Source organism: Diceros bicornis, chromosome 40 (genome assembly GCF_020826845.1).
Source record: "Diceros bicornis minor isolate mBicDic1 chromosome 40, mDicBic1.mat.cur, whole genome shotgun sequence".
NCBI classification, from domain to species: Eukaryota; Metazoa; Chordata; class Mammalia; order Perissodactyla; family Rhinocerotidae; genus Diceros; species Diceros bicornis.
In genome coordinates this window covers 8,286,798-8,309,915 of record NC_080779.1, presented here as the reverse complement: position 1 = coordinate 8,309,915, position 23,118 = coordinate 8,286,798, and the positions used below count along the sequence as shown (strand labels likewise).

The following is a 23,118-nucleotide window of genomic DNA, read 5'->3' as shown; positions in this document are numbered from 1 at the left end:
CTGCACTTGCAGAATTACAGGCTCCGCTTACGAGAAGTGCACCTTCACACAGCCAGTTGGGTTTGCCGTGAGAATTTGTTGATTTTGGCCCGGTGTCTCTTGCTCATTTCCAAGGGGCATACACAAACAGGGAGAGGACAGCATCCCCTTGTTTGAGCAGAACTATTCGGGCTGAGAGTCGATGAATGTGAACCTGACATCTCCGATCCTGGAACGCAGAGTTTAGAGGAACAATCATTCGTCATCACTATTACAACAAATGTTTTCTTTCTTTTTTTTTTTTTTTTGGCTACTGATATGGTGGCATTTTTTCGTATAGGAAAGGGTGTGGATGTATAGGAGATGGGTGTGGATTTAGACTTAGAATCTTGGAAGGTTCATTTCTCCCCTTTTCCGTCTGACACTCAAGGAGGAGAGGAGTGTTAGGGGGCTCTGCATCCGATGTGGTGCCGAGCAGTGGAGGAGGAGAGATTCCAGAGCCTGCAGCAGCCACTGGAGTGTGAAGCATCTCCCTGTGGGGCCAAGAAACAGCTGAAGGTGGTGGCAGGATGGACTGAGGGGGGCTGTGGCCCAAAGGAGGAGAAGGTCTACGTGCGACACGACTTTGGGACAGAGAGACGGAGCCCCAGAGGTGGGTTGGGAAGAACTGCCTCCCTGAGAACAAAAGGAGACTGTCTGTAGGGAAAATGGAGAAGTGAGGGATTGAAAGAGGAGAACATGGTGCGGGAAAGTTAAAGGAAGATTCCGTTTGGGAAATATGCAAGGAGTCTGCACTTAGCTAGTTAATTTATGTGGGCAAATAAGGCTCACAGTACTATTCACCTGTTGATTCTTGGCAGCTGGGAATGGTTGCAGAGGAAGAAGCTAAAGATAGCCCAAACTGTCTCCATGACTTAGTTTCACACTTGGCTTCAGCCGTTCCCAGTGAGGCCACGGCATTATAGGTCTAGCAAGACAGCAAACTAGGGCTGGGTAGGGGCATTCACCAACTTTGTAGGTCAGCCCCAAGTTAGTGGTAAATTTTACATTTTTGTTCAATAGAGTGGCTAATGGAATTGTGCTTGGGACTAACAAAAGTTGCCGTTTGGTCTACTGTGATGGAGAGTCCTGTTCATGATATGTAGTAAATGATGTGATACCATTGCTTAAATGCCTATGGAGGCTCTCAATCCCAGAGAGGAAGCAGAGAAGTGATATAAAATTCACCTTGCGTCCATCTTAGGTCCATTGTCAGCTCCTCTGGAGACCTCTGTATGAGTCGGATTGGAAAAGCACGGGGCTGCACTTATCTGTGGGAGCCGGTAACAAGGCTACAGCTGGGGGAGCCTTTCCCTGTGTCCCTGCCAGGAGAACAAGCCAACTCCTGCCTGGTTCCTCTCACGAGGGCCTGAGGCCAAGTTAACCAGAATGGAGGAATATTCCAGAGGGTGAGGAACACCAGGAGCCCCGGCCCAGTTCTCAGACTGAGGCGGGGACCCTGGGATTACCCTCTACACCCCAGCGGAGCTGGAGGCAGAGTCTGTGACTCGGGAGGCGGGACCCTGGGTTAAGTGCTCACCCCAAGGTCGGGACACAGGAGGGCAGGAAGGCAGCATGCGAGTTTTGTCTCCCCAAAGGAAGCAGCAGCTTGCAGGCTGGAAGAAGACCTGGAACGTCTTAAATTAAACCCAGGGTAGCTTTAGTGGCAACCCCTTCACCTTCGAGAAGCCTGGCCTGTCTGCCTCCTTTCATGGTCCCAACAATAACCGGGCATGTGACTTGATGAGAGAAATAACCCCAAATAGATGCAAAATGAATTGTTTTCTCTTCTCTATGTCTGGAGGGTCCAGGGCTGGTCTCCTGGCAGATGGAGAGGAGAGGATTAAACTGAGTGTTGGTCCAGGTCAGGGCCCACACTTACTTTAACTGAATGCCTCTGGTAGCACCAGTCCTTCAGATGTTGCTCTGAATATCCATAAACCACCTGCCAGCAGATTCATTTGGGCAATGCCTTTTGAAGTCTATTCTGACTGCTGTCTCTGGGAAACATGTCATATATTTCACTGCTAGTTGATGGTGTTGTCCAAAACCAACATTTTTGGTTTGTCTTACTCAGACCAGAAGGAGTTCTTGGCACAGGCGACCAGAGGGAGGTGTGTGGTATGCATGTCTTCTTGTATCAGCTTGCGTTTCTATTATGCTGGCAACCAGAGGGGTCCGCATGGGTGGAAAGAAATGCTGAGAGACTCAAGTGAGCAGCAGTGAAAATGAGTAATGCTATCGGACAGAAGTGAACCGTGCCACAAAGCCCAGTACCAGAGGCAGCATTGACGGCTGTGAGCATTTAAAAAAGTTTCATCATAGAAATATGCTTAGTTATTTTAAGAAGCAACACGCTGCATATTAAACCAATCTCAGGTAAGATGTCATGGGACCAGTACATAGAAGGTTTTTATTTTAAGGTTTCCAAGTTCCATTTCATTATTTACAAAGTGTCCACCATTTTGGCCCTGAACTTATGGCTTGTTTATTATATCCTCATGAAATTTAAAGGGAGGAGCGGTAATATGAATGAACATGAAGGAATTACAAAAGGGCCAATGTGGGCATATGTGTGCACATTACCATCATCACTTTAGATATTTAGACTCATTCATTCTCATTTCTGTCAATAAAACTGATCCAAAGGAGTCGGCCTGGGGGCACAGGGGTTAAGTTGGTGCCCTTCGCTTCGGCGGCCTGGGGTTCGCAGGTTCAGATCCCGGGCACGGACCGACGCACCGCTTGTCAAGCCATGCTGTGGCAGCGTCCCATATAAAGTAGAGGAAGATGGGCATGGATGTTAGCCCAGGGCCAATCTTCCTCAGCAAAAAAAAAAAAAAAAGAGAGAGAGAGGAGGATTGGCAACGGATGTTAGCTCAGGGATAATCTTCCTCACACACTCAAACAAAACAACCGATCCCCAAATTAAGGCAGACTGACATCCATCATATCCTAAACTGTAGGAAAACTTAAAGGAGGTTAGCATAATTTCCTAGTACTGTTTGAGTTAAAGTTTTAAACGTAACTTTTTAAAATAGAAAGCATATTATAACTTTAGAAAGAGTATTATCAAAGATTGACGCTGTCACATTTAAAGCGAACTTTTAAAAAAACAAAGTATAATGTACAACAGTTCTTTCTCATTAATTATTTTCAAGCACAACTTAATAGCCCTTGTCTCCTATTCCTGGTTTTAGCTAGAATCATTTATCTCTACTCACCCAGAATCCTTATCTTTGAAATGAATTTGTAAACCGTCCTGGAACTTAGGGCTATTTTGACATTAAAAACTCATATGATGTCCTTCTCATGGCAATTGGATGGAGGAGGGTGAGCAGGAGGAAACCACTGGGCAGGAACTTGCTATTTGCTCAGTGATTCATCCTCACACTGCCACCGAGAGGAATAAAACTCAGCCCATCCCTTCCAGAGCTTCAAGTCCAGTGCGACTGGAAGGGAGGGAGCCAGTTTGGTAAAGATGAAATCCCAATAAGGTCTGGTCAGTGTTAAGATATGGAAAGTATATCCTGCTTCTGGGTATATATCCAAAAGAACTGAAAGCAAAGTCTTGAGGAAATAGTCACACTTGCATGTTCATGGCAGCATTATTATTCACAATAGCCAAGAGGTGGAAACAACCCAAGTGTCCGTTGACAGATGAATGGATAAACAAAATGTGGTGCATACAAACAGTGGAATATTATTCAGCCTTAAAAAGAAAGGAAACCTGTCACATACTACAACATGGATAAACCTTGAGGACATTATGCTAAGCTAAATAAGCCAGTCACAAAAGACAAATACTGAATGATTCCACTTATGTGAGGTCCCTAGAGTAGGCAAATTCATAGAGACAAAAAGTAGAATGGTGGGTGCCAGGGGCAGTGGAGAGAAAGGAATGGGGAGTTAGTGTTCAATGAGTACAGAGTTTTAGTTCTGCAAGATGAAAATGTTCTGGAGATCTGTTGCACAATTATGTGAATATTGAACACTGAACACTACTGAACTGTACACTTAAAAATAGTTAAGACGGTTAAAAAAAAAAAAGACATGGAAACTGTATGTGTAGAAGTGATAGGAGAACAGGAAAAACACTTAGCCCAAAGTGAGGTTCTGTGATGGCTAGGGGTCTGTGACGTGTCAAGTTGACCGGGCCAGGAGGTGCTCAGATATTTGGTCAAACATTATTCTGGATATTTTTGTGAGGGTGTTTTTGGATGAGATTAGCACATGAAATGGTAGACTGAGTAAAGCAGATTCCCCTCCCTAATGGGGGTAGATCCCATCCAATCATTTCACAGCCTGAATTGAACAAAAAGGCTGACTCTCCCCAGAGTAAGACAGAAGTCTTTCTGCCTGACTACCTTCAAGCTGGGACATTGGTTTGTTTCCTGCTGTTGAATTCAAATTGAAACCTCTGCTCTCTGGGTGTCTAGCTTCCTGACTCACCCTACAGATCTTGGGACTTCTCAGTCTCCATGATCGCATGAGCCAATTCCTTATAATAAATCTTTCTCTCTTTCTCTCTCTCTCTCTATAGGTTCTTTTGGTGCTATTTCTCTGGAAAACCCTGACTGATACAGGGTCCTAGGACGCCTTCCTGGAAGGGATGTCATCTGACCTGAGCCTTGACAGATAGGCAAGAGGTAGCCAGGAGGACAGCATGAATGGGGAGAGGCCCTTCTGACCCATCAAGGCCTATGTCAGGGCTTGGCACACAGTTCAGCGTTACTAGAGCCAGGGATGAGGCTGAGAGGAGTTGGGGCCAGGCCATAACGTTATGCACCCTGCTAAGGAGCTTTATCCTATAGGCCAGCATGTCACACTTAGGTCTGCAGACAGCAGCACATAAGAGGGCTTCATACAAAACACACACAAGCAAGCACTCAAGGTTAAGGTCAGATAGGGCTGGTAATTCCCAAGTTATAGAAGTTAACAGATTTCTTTACTGTGGAACTTTTCAGAGCCTTTAATGAACCAGCATACAGTGTGAATCTTCAGGAGAGGATGTATTTTAATACAGACTCCCTCCCCCTGTCTAATTCAGATCCCTATTAAGATGAGAAGGAAGCCAGTTTCCAGAGAGTGCTGCTAGGAGATTGGAAGTCATTGAGAGGGTTTAAGTGAGAGACTGACCTCACCAGTTCTTTGATTTTGATAGACAACTTTGGCTGAAGTACAGAAATCTACCAAGGCCTCCTTTAGGAGGTATGGGAGATGCTGTTGGTGCTCTGCCCAGACCCCTGTGGGCCCCTTCGGGTCCTTTCTGCTCTTTCTGTGTGGACTGCCCTTGGGCTGTTGGAGCTGCTTCACGCCTTCTCCTGGGGTGTCCTCAGCAACGACTGACTGGTGTGAGAACGGGAAAGTCCCACTGCCTCCTTGAGTGGGGTCAAATCTAAGGCATGATCTACACTCAGGAGAACATCTGTGGGATCAGACTGAGGCTGGGGCTTAGCCTGACACTGTATCCTTGCTTAGCTTCCTCCCCTTCCCTGCCTTGTTTCCGTACTTTCTGCCGGGGGCACTTCCTCAATAGAGCCCAGACCGCTCCTGGAAAACCCAGCCTACAGGAGGCTGCTGCACTAGTCCTGTTAAAGAAGGCAGGGTGTGAATAAGGGCAGTGGTAGTGGGAATCGGGAGAGGGTGTCAGTTTCAAGAATTTTAAAGATGTAAAACCAGCAGAAATTATGATAGATGATTGGATACTGAGGATGAGTTTAAGATAATTTCTTTGGCTTGGATAACCAGAAGATACCACCATCAAGAAAATGGAAAAAACAAGTTTGTGGTGGAGGATGAATTCAGTTTTGACCTACTGAAACTGAAGTAGTTTTGAGACAGCCATCCAAATAAAAAATTTTTCCAAACTTGTAGGGACATGAGATTCAGGGGGAAGTTTAGAGCTGGTGATATGGATGTAAGGGTCATTAGCCAAATGGTAGTTTGAAAAAACATCCCCATCGAATCAGTAAGTCACCCAAGAGAGCATGTGGATTGTGAGGGGTGGGTCAAAAGTCAAGTTCCGGGAGCCTCTAGGGTTTAAGGGGCAGGCAGAGGAGGAAGTGTCTACAAAGATCCCTGAGAAGGGACTCTCAGGGAGGGATAGGGGAACCAAGAGAGAGAGTGGGAGCGTCAATGACTAAAAGATTTCTGGGAGTAGTGGCCAGCAGTGTTGAATGGGCAAGAGGCTGCTAGGAGTCCACTGGGTGTGGCAATATGGAGGTTGTTGGTGACTTCTGAAATATATTTCAATGGAGCGCTAGGGAGAGATGCCACATTTCAATAGGCTGAAGGCACCGGCAGTTGAGGATGTGGAGATGATAGCATAAGAAGCCTGATGGGAATAAAAAAAAGCAACATAGGTAGATTTCACAGATAGGGAAACTGAGTTTCACAGGTTAAATAATGTGCCCAAAGTCAGAGTTAACAGTGTAGATAGGATTCAAATCAGGAGAGTATTTGACTCCATAGCATGCTGGTCCGTTCCTGTCCATCACGCTGCCTCCTGAGCAAGTCATTTGACTGTCCCTAGTTTCTAAACACTCACTACCCCTCCTTATAGCTTCTCCTTCTCAATTAGCACAAGAAATAAACTCTCAAAAAAACAGAGCCTCTCCATGTCCCTCTTCTCTCCAGGCCCTCTCTCTCCATTCACCCTCCTGAAAAAATGGACAGAAATTTTCCAAGCATAAAATCTGACTTTTTTTTTTCTAGTCAGCAGAAGGAAATTTTCCACTCTCTTTTATTTTTTGTTTCCATTCTCTTTTTAAAGAAAAGAAGAACACCACCTCTTCCTGGAGCTATTCTAGCAGTTAGCAACTAAGCTAAGTGCTGCTCACTATGTAGCTTCTTTTTTTTTTTTTTTGAGGCAGATCAGCCCTGAGCTAACATCCATGCCAATCCTCCTTTTTTTTTTTTTTTTTGCTGAGGAAGACCGACCCTGAGCTAGCATCTATTGCCAATCCTCCTCCTTTTTTTCCCTTTTTCTCCCCAAAACCCCAGTAGATAGTTGTATGGTCATAGCCACACATCCTTCTAGTTGCTATATGTGGGACGCCACCTCAGCATGGCCGGAGAAGCGGTGCGTCGGTGCGTGCCCGGGATCCGAACCGGGGCTGCAGGTAGTAGAGTGAATGCACTTAACCGCTAAGCCACGGCCCCACTATGTAGCTTCTTAACAATTGCTCAGTAGCCTATGACATAATTTTCTGTGATACAATGTAGTTTAAGGGATGTCATATTACAGATCCTGTGACCCAGAAGGTTATACTTGTATATATTTGTTGTACACAAACACAAATGTAGAAATATATTAAGGCGTTGTTTACAGTAGCAACAGATGGGAAACCATCTAAATGTTGACAGGTAGGAAACAGTCAAGTCATTCATCCTTACATTGGAATACTACACAACTACAAACAGTGAGGCAGAATCCCTATATATGGAACATATGGGTATGGAACAATCTCCGAGATAGAGTGTTAAGTGAAAAGATCAAGGTGCAAATCATTGTGTGGAGTTTGCTATCATTTGTGTGTAAGAAAAAGCTGCATGTCCATTAGATTTGTCTAGAGTATCTCTGAGAAAATGCACAAGGAGTTGGCAATCATAGTTGGCTCTGGAGAGGAGAACTAGGAGACTGGAAAATGGAAGTTGGGGGAAGAACTAGTCTTCATTATTTCTCCTTTCGTCCCTGCCCAGTGGCCTGGTGGCCGTGTGTTATGCATAGTTCGGACTCACGGGAGAGATGTAAATTCTAGTCAGACTCCATACGGTCCAGGACCCCTTGATAAACGAGTCTCCTAAGTGAGAATAAAGTGAATGTAGCCCTTGTCCCATAGTTACCAATTTATCACCAGCCTGGAAGGGTGGCCATCTCCACGTGGAGTGCCTGGGACAGACCCCTTGTAAATTTGATTTGGTGCTAGTGACCTGGGGCTTTGTGGCAGTGTTCTGCTCTATTTAAGGTCACAGGCCAGGGTTTAAAGAGGAGACCGGCGATCTGAATGTCTGATCACTGGATGCTGGGTGTTGGGTTAGCGTTCACAACTATGCTACAGAAAGCCCAATGTCTGAGGTAAAGAAAACAATCTTGTTCTTCTGAGCAGCAAGACAAATGTATCCACTCCCCATTGCATTGCTATTGTAACATTACATCAAGGCGTATCTACTACGTGGAAGGCACGGCTCTGTACTGGCCTCTTAAATCAAGTCCCTACCACCAGGAACTCAACCTTCTAAGGTCTAGTTTTCCAGATTTGTTTCTTTGATTTAATAGAAAAGATTTAATATTTCCTCACTGCACTATTTTTATGTTTAGACTAGAGTTCAGTATTAAGTCTTTTTGTTCCCGTTAGCTTTTGCCTCTTTGGGGTCCCGTAGTTGAGTGCAGGGTCAGCCCGGAGGACTTGCCCCCGAAATGAGACTGTGGAGGGCTGCCCCTCCCAGCTCCTGTGCAGGTCCTCCAGCACGACGCCTGCCCAGCAGTGATCTAGGCTGTGTTGAGGACCAGAAAGGAAAAGGAATGTAAGAAACAGCTGTTTTGGCTTAAAGTCGTGTTGGTTTGCTCATGTTTGTAACTTGTTTGCTTTTTTGCTTTGGGTTTTTAAGACGCTGCTGTCATTGATGAGACTAGCAAGGAGTCCTGTGAAGTATAACTAATTCCTGGCTTCCCCAAGTTGGTGGCAAGATGCGTGTGGAGATGAATGTTGTGTGTGTGGACACGTGCGTGGGGATTGCCGGGACCCAGCATAGATGGATAGTTGGTATTTCTCAGACAGAATAAAGCCACTGAAGAAGCAAAACTGTGATGGGAACAATGGGTCACATACAAGGACAAACATTTTTGATTTATAGTTTCGTCATGGTTTGATTTACTTTTTCGTTACGGGATTATAGCTCTAGGTTAGACATAAATCTACAAACAGAACCACAAGCCACTTAAAAACATGAGGACTATTAAAACACATTTTCTGCCAATTTTTTTGTCCTGACAGATGTGACTTATCTTTGACAACTAAATGCTGCAGATGAAAGAAATCTCAATGAAATGAAATACTGTCTGCAGTTTAATACTGCCACACAATTATGTCTTTAGGTTGATTTGTGTGTCCTCTTGATTTGATTGATTGATTGAGAAAACAAAGGTCTGAATCAGTTATACTATGGATTGCATTGGCCAAGATATCAAAATCGTTGCAGAATGACTATTTTTCATTCTGATGTTTTTCATTCAACAGACACCCTGTCTCTCAGAAAACCACGAAACCAGAGTAGAGGCTTCAGTCAGCAACGTCAGAGCACTGATTTTCTCTCCCACTTCTTGCCTTTTCCTGAAGCTTGGATGACATGGGAAACCAGCAGAGCCTGCTTCAAGGCTGACGAAAGTTGAGGGTGTTTGCACTGGGCCAGACTCAGGCAGTGGTGTCAAGTGCCAGGTCCCTGGGGCCTCTCTTTCCTTTCTCTCTCTGATCTCTGCCCCCAGAGGAGTGAGGATTCTTTTGTCTTTACCGTAGCACGGACGTAGTTGGCTGTACCCAGGTGTTGGGTAAGGCCAACAGAGCAACGTGGCCCCAGCAAAGGCAAGGGGCAGCTTTTTGAATGATTAGAAATTGTAGGTCAACTTTCAGTTATTCGGAAGCTACTTGAGGATCTCAAAAACGTATTTCATAAACTCTAACGATAGCTCTTTACAAATATAATTATCTGCGTTTTAGAGGAGAAGAGATTGAGGTACAAAGAGAGGAAGTACTTGCTTCAGACCTCAGAGGAATCCACCACATTTCTGTAGCAGGGAGACTGTTTATCTTTATGTCCTGCCCCTCTGCTTAAAAGGTGTCTGCTTCCTCTTTGCCTGTATAATGGCCCCACTATTCCATCATCGGGGCTGTGTTTTTTATGGTGGAAGTAATGTTTTACCATCTGCATTTGTCAAAGTGCTCTCAGCTCTTGGAAACATAAGTTCTCTACTCCCACCAGGAAAAGGGAAGACAAGAGTTTCCAGCCTTCTGAAAGGCAATGTGCTTTGTGTCTTGGCCACTTACCATCATTCCCAGCCCCACCCAGAAAAGTCAATACTCATTTTTGATGTATAAAAGCAATCGCATCTCAGTTACCTTAACCAAGAGACAGAGCTCCATAATTCAAGTCAAAAGTAACCAAGACCAGAATGAAAAACACATGGTAAAGAATGGAAACAGCATGTCTACTAAAATACCTCTGCAGTTTGCTTTCACTCTCCTTCCGGACATCCTGCCCAGGGTCTCTCCCTTCTGCTCTGCACAGGGTCCCCCCTTCCCCCTTCCCCTAGCCAGCAGTCATGAAAGGCAGCCTTTGATGTGGGGGCAACCAGTTACCCGCCCGCCAGCCCTTCTGCCAAATTACAGGAAGAGGCTGGAAGCCAGAGCGGCTGCAGAGACCCCGAAGCAGTGCAGGGCGGGCCAGGCGCTCAGGCTGTGAGACTTTTCACTTATTTTGTGGCATGGAAGGGAGGTGAATTAAGAGAATTTGCACTTCCACACTTAGGCACAAATAGTACTGGGGCAGCAGATGCTGCAGAAGAGGTGCGGAGTGCCTAATAATGAGCCAAGTTGCTTTTAAGCTTCTCAGCAATCGCTACGTAGTCACGCGGCCCTTTCTCTCTTTGGTGAACGGCACAGGTTTTCGTGTTTGTTTGTTTTGTTTTTTTCTTTTCTTTTTTCCATGCAGACTCAGGTTTACAGAATTGATCAAGTGAGAAACAATCTCATTGGCTCCAGCCTAAAGGATCAAAACAGGCTGTCTGGAGAGAGAGAAGGACGTCTGAGAGGGCGCGTAGGAGTGAGTGAGCGGCCCTTGGCACTGTGAGGATCCAGAAGGGAGACAGGAAACCTGGAAACAGGGTTTACAGCAGTGAATCTCGAGCTCTCTGACAGCAACCCACACTAGGAAGTACGTTTTACATCACAACCGCTTCACACAGCCCACGTGTAGTGCTGGAAGCATATTGTCATGAAGTAATTCTTATCCTTGCTATGAATGGGAGGTGCATTCTATTCCTTTTTATTCTCTTTTTTTTTCTATTCTAGGTTATTTCATTTTATTGTTAAAAATTTGTGGTCTCAATCCACTAAATGTTTTATGTGGCTCACTAAGAACTATGAAACTGACCCCTAGTTTGAAAAACTTGCATTTTGGGCAGACTCAGGTGAGGGAGAACTCCTGGTTCCCTTATGAACTTGTGGAGTGACAGCCGAGAAGAAAAGTACCCTGACTTAGGAAAATGTCACAAGAAAATCAAGCCACGAGGTGGGGCCTGCAACTCTCAAACGTCGACAATCTCTTGGAGAAAGAAACACGTCTGAATTCAACATGGTGGCCAGTGTCAGGGGATCACATTGGAAACATACTTTATGAGAAACTTTACTTCTAGGTTTCTTATCTTCCGTGTGAAAGGAATAAAAATGTCTGAGTTTGGGGCCAGCCCGTGGTTTAGCGGTGCCCAGGTTCAGATCCTGGGAGCGCACCAACACACCACTTGTCAGGCCATGCTGTGGCAGCGTCCCACATAAAGTGGAGGAAGATTGGCACAGATGTTAGCCCAAGGCCAGTCTTCCTCAGCAAAAAGAGGAGGATTGGCAGATGTTAGCTCAGGGCTGATCTTCCTCACACACACACAAAGTCTGAGGTTGCTGGAAGCTTATGGGGGTTGAATAGTCCCTCTAAACGTTTCTGTTTCCAGCCAAGGCAGCTCTGGGGATGCGAGGAGGGGGTGGCCTTGGTGCATGTAGATGAGGCTTGGGGCCCAGAGACTGGACCCGCCCCCAGGAGCGGCACCCTGGACCTGCCCGTTTACACCTGTTGACCTGGCATACTTAAATAAAAGCATACTCTTTCCCTCTAAAGTGCCCCAGTTTGGACCATAAATTCTATGGTCACCCTAAGTATGAATAATTGAGGAAATTAGGTCTATAGCACACAGTCTATATTATTATTATTGCTTTGCCACAAAAACATATAGCCCATGTGTTTATCCACCTCAAGTTTCTAGCATTGTGATGTACACTTTAAGGAAAGGCTCAGAATAATGCAACTGGGTACCTACCCCTAAAACTCACAGTCGTGACATGGTGCTATCACGCAGGAGCCTGCTGAGGCCATTCCCCCATCCCACCCGCCTGGGGGACCTGAACCCTTTCAGATGCTTTCCGCCCTGGCAGCTCCTGAGCTGTCCCCAAATGGGTGGAGGGAATATGTATATATTAATGCGCAGACCCATGCCACGCAAGGGAGGTCTGGACACAATTCAGCTCCACAGATTCGGGAGTCAGGGGCTTGCTGAGCATGGACACCCCATCTTCCCCGAACCGCAGTCCATTCCCAACTTCTGGTTTCCCCCAAACCCGCTTCTTCTGTACCCGCATAAGCTCTGCCTTGTTTCCTTGTCTCCCTTGTGGATTCGAGCTCTGTCCTGAACTGTCTCGTTTGCTGGGCCTTGGGACTGCCTTCGGGCTCTTCCACCCCTGAGACGCTGGGATCCTCACAGGCCACCAGCCTGATCCAAGCCCGCCGGTCACCTCCTGGGGCTGACGCGCGGCCGCACTTGCCCAGGCCCTCTGCTCCTTGTGCGGCAGACTGCTCTGCTGCTTGCTGACATTTCCCCAGCCCCTGCTGTCGTGGCCTGGGCCACCTCCCTCTCCTGGTCCCCTGTGTTGCTGGGCCCTGCGTGCCTCCTGGCAGCATGCTGAGCGAGGCGCCTCTCGGGTGTTGATGGGCTCCTCCTCGCCCGCTCTCTTACTGTGGGCATCCTGGTTCCAGCTCTGCCCCGGCTGCCCAGGTACCTTCCCCTCACGGGCAGTGCCACGTGGCCTGTCTCCGAGCAGGGCTTTCATTTCCATTTTGCAACCTACTTTTATCAAATGTCTATGGTTTCTTGAAAGTCAATAATATGTTTGAGGTGAGACTGATTATTTTAAAATTAGCTTGATAAGATAAAATGACTTTTAGAGTTAACTGTGAATCTTTGGCAACCTATATGCAGGTGACAGGGCAGAAGGGGACGAACTGTCCTGTTTGGTGTCATACATAAAACCGGAACCCAAGATCCAAGCTTTCCATCCTCCCTTCATCACAACACAGGGAGAGCGGTCCACTGCACACCACAGGCTTCACTGTGTACTCCGGTGGTATAGTGGTCAGGAGGTCAGCTGGGGTTCAAATCCCAGTGCTGCTCTCAGTAGCTGGCAGGCAGAACAGTGACTTGCCAAAGCTGTTCACGTCCTACTCTCCAGAAGCGGGGAAGAGATTTTGCAGTTGTGATTAAATTAAGGGTTTTGAGATGGAGACACTATCCTGGATTATCCAGGAGGGTCCAGTGGCACCACAAGTGTCCTAATATGGGGAAGAGGAGGCAGGAGAGTCAGAATCGGAGAGATCTGAAGATGTCACGTTACCATCTTTGAAAGTGGAGGAAGGGGCCACAAACCAAAGAAGGCAGGCAGCCTCTAGAAGCTGGAAAAGGCAGAGAAACGGGTTCCTCCCTAGAGCCTCCAGAAGGAACACAGCCCCGCCAGCACCTTGATTTTAGCCCTGTGAGGCCCGTGTCAGACTTCTGGCCTCTGAAACTGTAACAGAAGAAATCTGTATTGCTTTCAGACAATAAATTTGGGGTAATTTATTACAGAAGCAACAGGAAACTAACATAGCAACTAAATCTCCTTGGTGGAGATACCTCTCTGGATCTCAGGTTGTTTCCTCATCTGTAAACTGGGAGTAATAATAGTACCCACGCCCTACGGTTGTTGTGGAGACGGACAGATGAAGCGAGGCCGAAACACCGTGTGCTTTCCGGCATGTGGAATGAACGCAATTAAGGGGAGCTATGTCTACTATTGCTTTGTTGAATCCTTACAAGCGCTTTAAGAGGTTCTTGTTATTATCCCCATTTTAGAGATGAGGCTCTGGGAAGTGGAAATCTTGCCTGGGCTTGTTGTCAGTGGCAGAGCTGGGACCCAAACCCAGGCAGCCTGATGCCCACTTTCCCCTTTAACACAATGCAAGTGTAGTGGAAGGTTTTGAAATGAAAGGTTTTGAAATGAGGTTAAGTTGTGGACAGGGGAGCATTAGACTTGGACCCTAGTAAGAATACTTTGTGATGGGTGATGATATATCTGTTACAGTGAAAAAGTTCCTCAGAATTCAAATGAAATAGATAAGCATGGATTGTTTGAGGCTTCCTCTTTCAACAGAGACTGATTCAGCACCTACCATGCACCACTCACGCTGTAGGTACTGGGGCTATCTCTGTGAACAAAACAGGGAGTCTCTGCGGAAATGGGAGCTCACGTGTTATTGGGGAGACACAGACACTGACATACATGTGACTCTGTGGGTGTGTATCTATGTGAGATGATACGTGCTTTGAAGAAAAGTAAACCAGGGCCAGGAGCTAGATAGTGGCCAAGAGTGTAACTTTAGATGGGGTGTTCAGGGGTGGCTCTCAGATGTGTGTGAATGAAAGAGGGAGGGAGGTGTGCTATCTTCTTGGGGGAGAGCCTGAGGCATTAGTGGCACCAGCAAGTGCAAAGGCTCTGGGGCAGGTCAGTTGCTTGGCATAGTTGCGGAAGGGCAGTGTGACTGGAGCATCCTAGATGGAGGGGGAGAAAGGGAGGAGATGAGGCAGATTCCCGGCACCTGCATCATAAAGGGCTCTGTAGGTTATGTAGCATTAGGATTTTATTTTGATTTGGGAAGCCATTGGAGAGTGTTGAGCAGGTGAGAGATACAGTCTAACTTAAGTTACAAATATGATAACAAATTTTTTTTTAGCAAAACAAGTCAGATGGAGAAAGCCAAATACTGTATGATTTCACTCATATGTGGAAGATAAAACGGCAACAACAAACAAAGACATAGACACAGAGAACAGATAGGTGGTTACCAGAGAGGAAGTGGCGGGTGTGTGTGTGTGTGTGTGTGTGTGTAAAAGGGTTAAAAGGGCGCATTTGTACTGTGACAGATGAGAAATTAAAAAAAAAAAAAGACTTGTGGTTCAATTGAGCTCCCTTTGGCCTCTGGAACTGCCCAGCTGCTCCTGCCTGAGGCTGGAGGAGGTTTGCTGACGCTTCCCGGGAAACAGTGAGGTGCTGCTTACACAAGTAGAGACAGCTCAGGGCTGCGTGCCAGGACCCTGCCAGAGGTAATCTGCAGCCGGACTCGAGGACTGGCTACCACTGCTGCTTAGTAATGGGGGCGAGGGGTTTATCTGTTCTTCTGTCCAAATTCCATTGTTTAAATGATGTTGAACTTGCCGCTATGAATTTCCAAACTCACTGACTTGTTGGGAACTCTGTTTTAATTAGAAGATGCTCGCTCCACCCTCCTTGCTGCCCTCAGAGTTTTTCCATCAGGGAGTTTTAGACATAGAATTGTGAATATTTGTTTCCTCATTTGGATGACTGCCCAAGCTGGTTAATTTGAGTGCCAATAAATTTGCACCTGTTCATAGGATTTTTGCATTTTCAATTTGCAGAAGTAGAGAGGTGCCTAAAAGGAGTTTGTCTCATGCACTGTCAAAATCTCTGAGCATCCTTTATATCACACCCATGTTATTATTTTTTCACTGAACCTAACTGATTTGAAAGTCCTGTTGACCTCTGTCTTTTGATTTAGGGATTGGAAGGGCATAACACTTGGTCCGTAATTCAGAGTAATTAATGTTGGAGTTTTGCAATAAGGAGACTATTCTCTCTTACCTGCATTTTTGTTTACTAAGTTATATTTAAAGAGAGCAAAATGTTGTTCCCTAATAAATGAATTAAGAGATTCTGAACCAAATTGGAGAGCTTTTGAAAAAGAAAGTTTACAGCGTTTAGAATTTATTCAGCATCTCCATCCTCTTTCCCTTCCCCCAGCACACACACACACACACACTCTCACACCCCACACACAAACACCTCACACACACTCACATACACATACTACACGCAGCACACCACATATACACTGACTATGTTGAATGAAAACTTCCAAGTCAGAGAATTTACTCCTTAGGGATACATTATCATCAAATCTTCATTTTATTTCCCAATAAAAATTCCATAAAAAATTATGATCATTAACTATGTCCTGTGCTGTGTATCAAAGGGTAGGAAGTGAGTATCAAGCCCGTTTCCTAGCCAGTGCTGCAGAAGGGAAAAGTACTAGCCAACAAGGAAAACTTCTGGCTCCTTCCTTTGGATCTTAACACTTCTTAACGCCTGAATTAAACACAAAAATTTAGGTCAGCAAATATTTATTAGGCAGCTGCTGTGTGCCAGGTGCCGTGCTAGCTATCAGGCGTATGACTAAGAAGAGTGACACCCTTCCCATGCTCTTGAGAAGGTGCTGGCAATAAAGGGAGAATTAAAAAAAGAACACACAATAAGTTGGATGCCCTCATGCATTTTTAAGGTGAGGTCCTTTCTCCCTAGTGGAGACTTCCAGTGTCTCTGGTCGGAGTCTTGTCAGTCCTGGCACTGTACTGCCTGGGTTCAAATCTCAGCTTCGCCGCACCCTGCCTCTGAGCCTCTTACTACCCAGCACCTCTGTGAAATCACACACAAATGGGGAAGCCTGCAGCTCTCCCCAGAGACCTGCTGTGCGGCTCACACGAACCTGTGCGTGTGTGTGAGTGTGCGCACGCGTGCGTGCAGCACTCACAACAGTGCCTGCACTCACAACAGTGCCTGCACACGTAAGCTCTCAAATGCCAGCTTCTATTAACTCTCTAACCCAGAGCTTCATTTTATTTTACATTTGGAATTCAAATTAGCCCCAATTCAGATTCCTTACAGAGAAGGTTTTTCTCCTTTTTACTCTGGGGAGCCGAGACACCTCTTCATTTCTTCTTAGAAATTGTTGGTTTCTAGAAACGTCCCAAAGGAACAAAGAGAAGTAAAGTAGCCACTGTCCTTAAGTCATTACTTCACCCTCCTCCCCAACACACGTACATTCAGCATATCTTCTCGTGCCCTTCGGACACACCCTTCACCTGGCAGGACGGATCCCATTTATTCCCATCGCCATGTCGTTCACATTGTCCCCCCATAATGTTCTCGGTCTTTATCATTCCTTACTTCCTCTAGGCTCCATACCTCTTTCTGTGTAAAGTGCCCCAAGTATTTCCCTCCTGTTCCAAGTAATATTCCCGTACGAACGTTACCCACCATTCCCAGAGCATTCCTGTACGCCTTTCAAACCGCACTGTTCAGTGCACGAGGCCTTGATCTTGCTCTTTCGTTCCTCTAACACCAGCTAGATTACCAAGTCCCAAAGCCAGACCACGTCGTTAGCGTGGTTGCACCTTCTGCAGTGGGTAACACTGTTCTAAGCCTGATTCTTTATCGGAAAATAGGAATAATAATAATGATAATAGTACCTACCTGAAGGGTGGTTGCATTAAATGAGCAAATACATAGTTCCTGGTTATAGTTCATTCAATAAATTTTAGCTATTATTTTTAAGAGTCTGACCATTTTGGTTGGTTATTTACAGTTTTTATAATTGGCAGCAATAATTAGAATGCTTTATAGTTGCGTGGAATTTTGCAGTAAAAAAACTTTCATGATTAGTCTCAGTGTAGAAAATTTAGCAAACTATTTAAAATGTAGAGAAAATATAAAATTACTACTAATCTTATCCCTCAGAAACAATAATTTTATACATTTTATTTATTATTTTTTTCAGTATTTATATAAAAATATATATTACACAGTTGAGACTATATATTATGAATAAAGCTTTGTATTCTGATTTTTAAAACTTAAAAATTCTATGCAAACTTTACTTTCAATTGTTGTATATATTGCGCACTATGGCTATACCACAATTAATGTAACCTTGCTCTACTTTTGAGCAATGGCACTGCTCATCATTTTAGTTATTACATATAATATGTTGTCATATAACACTGTGTGCCTTCACATAATGTTTTATCTTTCTACAAAGAGTATGAATTACAGAGAACTGGAACAAGCAACCTCTTGTCTTTTCTATTTTGTGTCATGCTACACTGTAGGCTGACATTGGAAAATTAGTCCAGATTTATCAGCACAGAGGTGAGCCTGGGAGAGAGCGCTCGGTGGCCTGTAGTTCTCGTGAAAATCGTCGGTTCCTGCTGCCACTTCAGACACCCCCCGGCCCCTTCAAGCTGTTTACACGAGTCCCAGGCAGTGGTAGAAGGCGCACTTCTTAAAAACCAAAATGAAATTCCTGCACTTTTCCCTTTAACACCTTCTTAATAAAACACGTGAAGCACATTTTATGTGTCATTGGCTTGTTACGGTCTTACTTCAGTTTAACTTTTCAGTATTACTTTTTAACTGTAACAAAAGTCTTCTGTTAAAATGAGTTTTTATTTCTCTTGTGTCTATCTAAAATTTATCTTTTAAATTCAGACAAAGCCGCAAATTGTAAAAATGTCCTCAGAGTTAAAATTGATTTTATTTTTACAGGTTTACACTTAAAAAAATTAACGATGTTTATGAAATACATCTGTTAAATACCAAATTGCTCAGAACTTATGTTAGTTCCTTTCTATTTTGTGTCATTTTGGTATATTGGAGACTAAGTGATGAAAGGCTGACAAATCAATGATAATGAAGAAAATCAGTAACACAAGTTTTGGGGGCATACAGATAAAGGCACAAGATGACTGAGGTATTTCACCATTCAGTAGGTAGCATTAATAGTGTAGAAATTAGCAGATCATACTTCAAAACAAGTTATATTCTGATAAAAATTACTTATCTAAATCTTGCTTTATGCTTTTCCTTCCCATTTATCCAACTATTATGAATATTTTCATATTCTGACTAAGTCACAATGTCATATAGAGATAACCAATTTTCAAAGAATCAGAGCTTGAATGCACAGTAAAAGTACATTGACTATAAAGTGGACAAAAAGTAGATTACCAAATAACCTTATCATATATATATTTTTTTTTCCTTAACTATAATTTATATTTCCCCCCATAATTTATTGTTTTTGGATTTATCTTAAAATACATCAATCCGTACAACATAGTGGGAATTTTTTCCCTCTCTTTTAAAGCCAGTATCAAATTAGTGGTTGGTCTTACAATCAAGGACCTCTTAGAATCAAGAAATAGTTAAGATAAACAATACAATGCTAAGAGTGGTTATTTTTGAATGGTCCAATGACACATAATTCTCCATTTTCTTCTCTCTACTGGTCTGTATTTTTTATGGTAAAGATATATTTGCATAGTAAGGAAAAAAACAAAAGAAAACATAAATGCTATGAATATAATTGTGTCTCTTTGGTGGTGTTAAAAACAAGACAACAGGCCCCAAATGGAGTTACTGATGCTAAGCCCCACGTCACAAAACTGATGCTTAACTTATAGTTTCGGCTCTCCCAGAAATGGATCTTGAACCCGTAGGTCAGGAATCGCCTGGCCAGCACTAATGAGGTCATCTGCCTGATGGACCTGCCGTCCCCTAAGGGACAGTGACCTTGCCACAACCAATCTGCTTTTTGCCTAGTGTAACTTCCTTGTTCCTGCTCCCATCTGCCCGTAAAAGTCTCTCATTTGCTCCTCGGAGCAACGCTGCTGGATGGGATGCTGCTCGATTCGTGAATCCTGGAATAAAGCCAATAAGATCTTTGAAATTTACTCAGTTGAATTTTGTTTTTTAACAGCGGGGAGAGGATAATTTAAAGGCGGTGTCCCTTGGCCATCTGTTTTTAAGTCTGAAATATTTTAGAGACCAGCAGAAAGTGTGTAGGTCCCTGTGCTAAGAGCTGTGGGACTGCAGCGAGAGGTACTACATGTCCTGGCCTCAAGGATCTGAAACCAGTCCTGGAAGCCCCAAGCGGGCTGACGAAATCTAAAGGTGCAGAATGTGTGCAAAGACAGCCAAGACGGCGGGTGAACAATGAATGGTCAGGGTATGCTTGATGGGAAAAGATGCAACTTTTCGTGGAGGTTGTACATTAAAATACCATCTTAACATTAGAAAAAGCCTCCAAAATGTAATCATTTGAGTTGATTAGTTCGCTACTCCATTAAAAATGAAAACTTTTTTAAGATACGATGGATCTCAAAATGTAATAGATTTTATTACAGCACATTTTGTTGTTATAAACCTAGCAATAAAACAAAATTCAAATAACATCCCTCAAGAAACAAATAAAACAACAACAAACCTATTAGAGCAAATATGTGATAAAATAACGTTATCCTTTAATGCAGACATTAATACTATCTTTTGACCTCAGAATTATTTAAAAAAAATAAAACTAGTCTGACAGTTTTTTTTTTTCCCTTTTAGATTGGACTTTATAAAAGTGTCTTGCATGGAGTCTGGCTAGAGGATGTTTACATATACAATACCTATTATCATATATATGTCACTCTATCAGTATTAACTTTATTATGCAATTAATGCATTATTATGCACTACTCAGGATTGTGCATTTTGCATACAACTGCTCTAGAATTTAGTAAAATATTAACGCATTTCCTTTTTAAAGCACACAACAGCTATCTGTACTTTCGAACCATCAGCCATAACAAGTCATCTTGTACAAACGTACTTTCCCAGTGTAATCAGACTCATCAGTAATTTGCCTCTTCACCCCAGGCCATCCGGTTCTGTCAGGGAGAAAAAGCTCAAGAGCACTGTGGCTTTACCCCATTCCAATGTTTATTTCATAATTTTTTTCTTTCTCTTTCCTTTTTCAAAAAACGCTTTCCACTGTTCACAAGTCAGTGTAAATTCCTGATTTCAACTGGGAGCAGGTAGGATGAACAGGGCTTCTTCTGTGTTCTTTACATTCCCGCAGGAACGTGCTGTGGCTTTGGGGAGGACAGTTCTGTTCTTTCCCCAGGGCCCGTGGGGCACGAGCTTTGCTGCTGGGGGTGCCAGCTGCCAGTGCCACCTGGATCTTTGCTCGGGGTCTGCAAATTCACAGTGCCAGAGAGCTCCCTCCCAGGGCTGCGACACTCCCTCCGCACAGAGCACGAAGCCTGCGCAGCTGCTGTCTAAGCCTGTGTAGGCGCAGGGCGGGAGGGATGGCAAGGGAGAGGAAAGAGAGGAGGAAACTGGAGTCCTTACCTGTCCTGTCTTCTGCCCTCCAGCCCGACCAGAGGGGACAGCCGCAGCACAGGACAACTACCTCGTTGGATTCCCCCAACCAACCGTGTATGCAGCTGCTGGCCAGCTGAGCCGCTCTAGCCCACAGGGCTATAAATAAGGGCCCTTCAGAGCACAGGAGATAAGAACTCAGCCCCTGGATCCCGCAAGCCTTTTAAGGTATCTGAATTAAAGGCACCTCAGCCCCCAGATGGGAAGGGGCTGCCAGCTCTGCATTTGGCCTGCCCGCCTCAAGGACATCCCAGGCCTCGCACAGATTCCAGCCTCCAAAGAGCAGAGGAAGGGGGGGAAGCCACAGCGCCAGGAGGGATCTCGCTGTGTCAGACAAGTTGCAGAGCCTCTGGCGGGCTGCCCGCGGCTCCTTACTGTGAGCCCCTCAGATTAGGCGGCTGGCACTGAGGCATAGAACAGGAGGAGACTTCCCCCAGGCCACACAGCGCCTCGGTGGCCCGGTATGGATTTTCAGTGCCGCCTCCTGAAAAATGCATGCTGACTCTCTCCCGTGGCTTCAGGGGCATTCGCTTGAATGAGAAAGATTCTGGGGAAGACCAAGGGATCAGCTTCACAAATGCTGGGGTTATGGGAAGCTACAGTGGAATAATTTACCGAACATCCTCTCTCACTCCATCCTCCCTGCTCATGCACGATTATGAGGGTTTCTCAAGCTACAAATCATATCTTCTATAGAATTAAAACAGAAATCTAACTAGAGCCTTTTCAAACCATATGCTGAAAGACGAGCAGCAGTTCCTGACTCACCCTTAAATTTCTTATTTTTTCAGTTTCTTATTTCTGAGAGGCATTTCATCTGTGGCTGGGGCCACAGAAGGGGGAATAACCAGGCTCAGCTATTTGGCAACAGCTGTGTGCACCACCACAGCATTTCCCGGCCTAGGAATTTACCCTTGGGAGAGAATCCCGGATGTGGGCAGAGAGAGAGCTGCAGGGACATTTCTTGCAGCTCTTTAATAATTGGGAAAAGTTGGAAACAACCTACATGGCTAACTGCAGGGCCTGGCTGAATGAAAAATAGTATAGCCATAAAGGAAACACTGCAACCTTTGGAAACGTCATAAAGGAATATTTAATAATATAGAAACAATATTATGAGATATTGGTAACAAAAAAGCAGGTGACTTTAAGGAGAAAGGGGTGACATATAATAAGTTACTACGCAGTTACCCCACACATGTACTCTGAAAGGATATGCACCAAATGTGAAAATGTGGTTATGGCTGGATGATGGAATTATGGCTGGTTTTATTTTTATTTTCTTCTTTGGCATATATGCAATCTCTAAATTGTTTACAATGATCTTGTATTACTTTTATAATAAGAATATTAATTTCATTTAAAATCTAAGTTTCTGAAAATCAGGAGAGAGATTTCTGTATTTCTGTGTTAATGTACCCAAATTTATTTTAAATTACAGAATTCCTTGGGGTCTTCCCAGCCTCTGGAAAGATCCAAGTAGGGGTCAATAGCTTCTTTTCCTGCCAATACCAACAATTTTTAATGCAGCAACGCCAGCAGAGGCCCGGAATGCCCCTGTCAGGCAAAGGTTAAGTCAAGAAGAGAGAGAGAGAAAAAAATCACTGAGAGAAAGAGGAGAAAGAAAATCAGAAAGTTTATGTAATAGGGGTGATAGGAAATATCACTACCCCCAGATCACCTTTATCCGACCTAACACAACCTAAGTTATGCTCTGATCAGGACATAACAAAGGCATTTATGTACCTTTTATTTAAAGGATATGTGTGTTCTAAAGATGACTTCCTTTTTTATTGTTTTTGACTAATGACCTCCAAACCTGACTGCGTGATAGCACATTTCACTGATATTGGAAGTATCAGTGATTGGAAGACGGCCTCCCCTCCCACTGGGTTCCGGGTCTGCTGGTACAGAAGGCCCTAAATCCTCAGATTGCCTTTCTTCTACACGCAGAAACAAGAGTGGG

General features: G+C 44.5%; 1 protein-coding gene across 1 annotated transcript in view; it reads right to left on the bottom strand.

Moving 5' to 3' along the window:
- The window catches only part of FHL2 (four and a half LIM domains 2), a 66,225-nt gene extending 45,025 nt beyond the window's left edge, over positions 1 to 21,200 (bottom strand). Inside the window, exon 1 of the mRNA XM_058534370.1 lies at positions 21,123 to 21,200. The gene's annotated coding sequence lies outside the window, so the exon portion shown is untranslated. The remainder of the gene's footprint in view (positions 1 to 21,122) is intronic.
- Between the last annotated feature and the right edge of the window lie 1,918 nt (positions 21,201 to 23,118).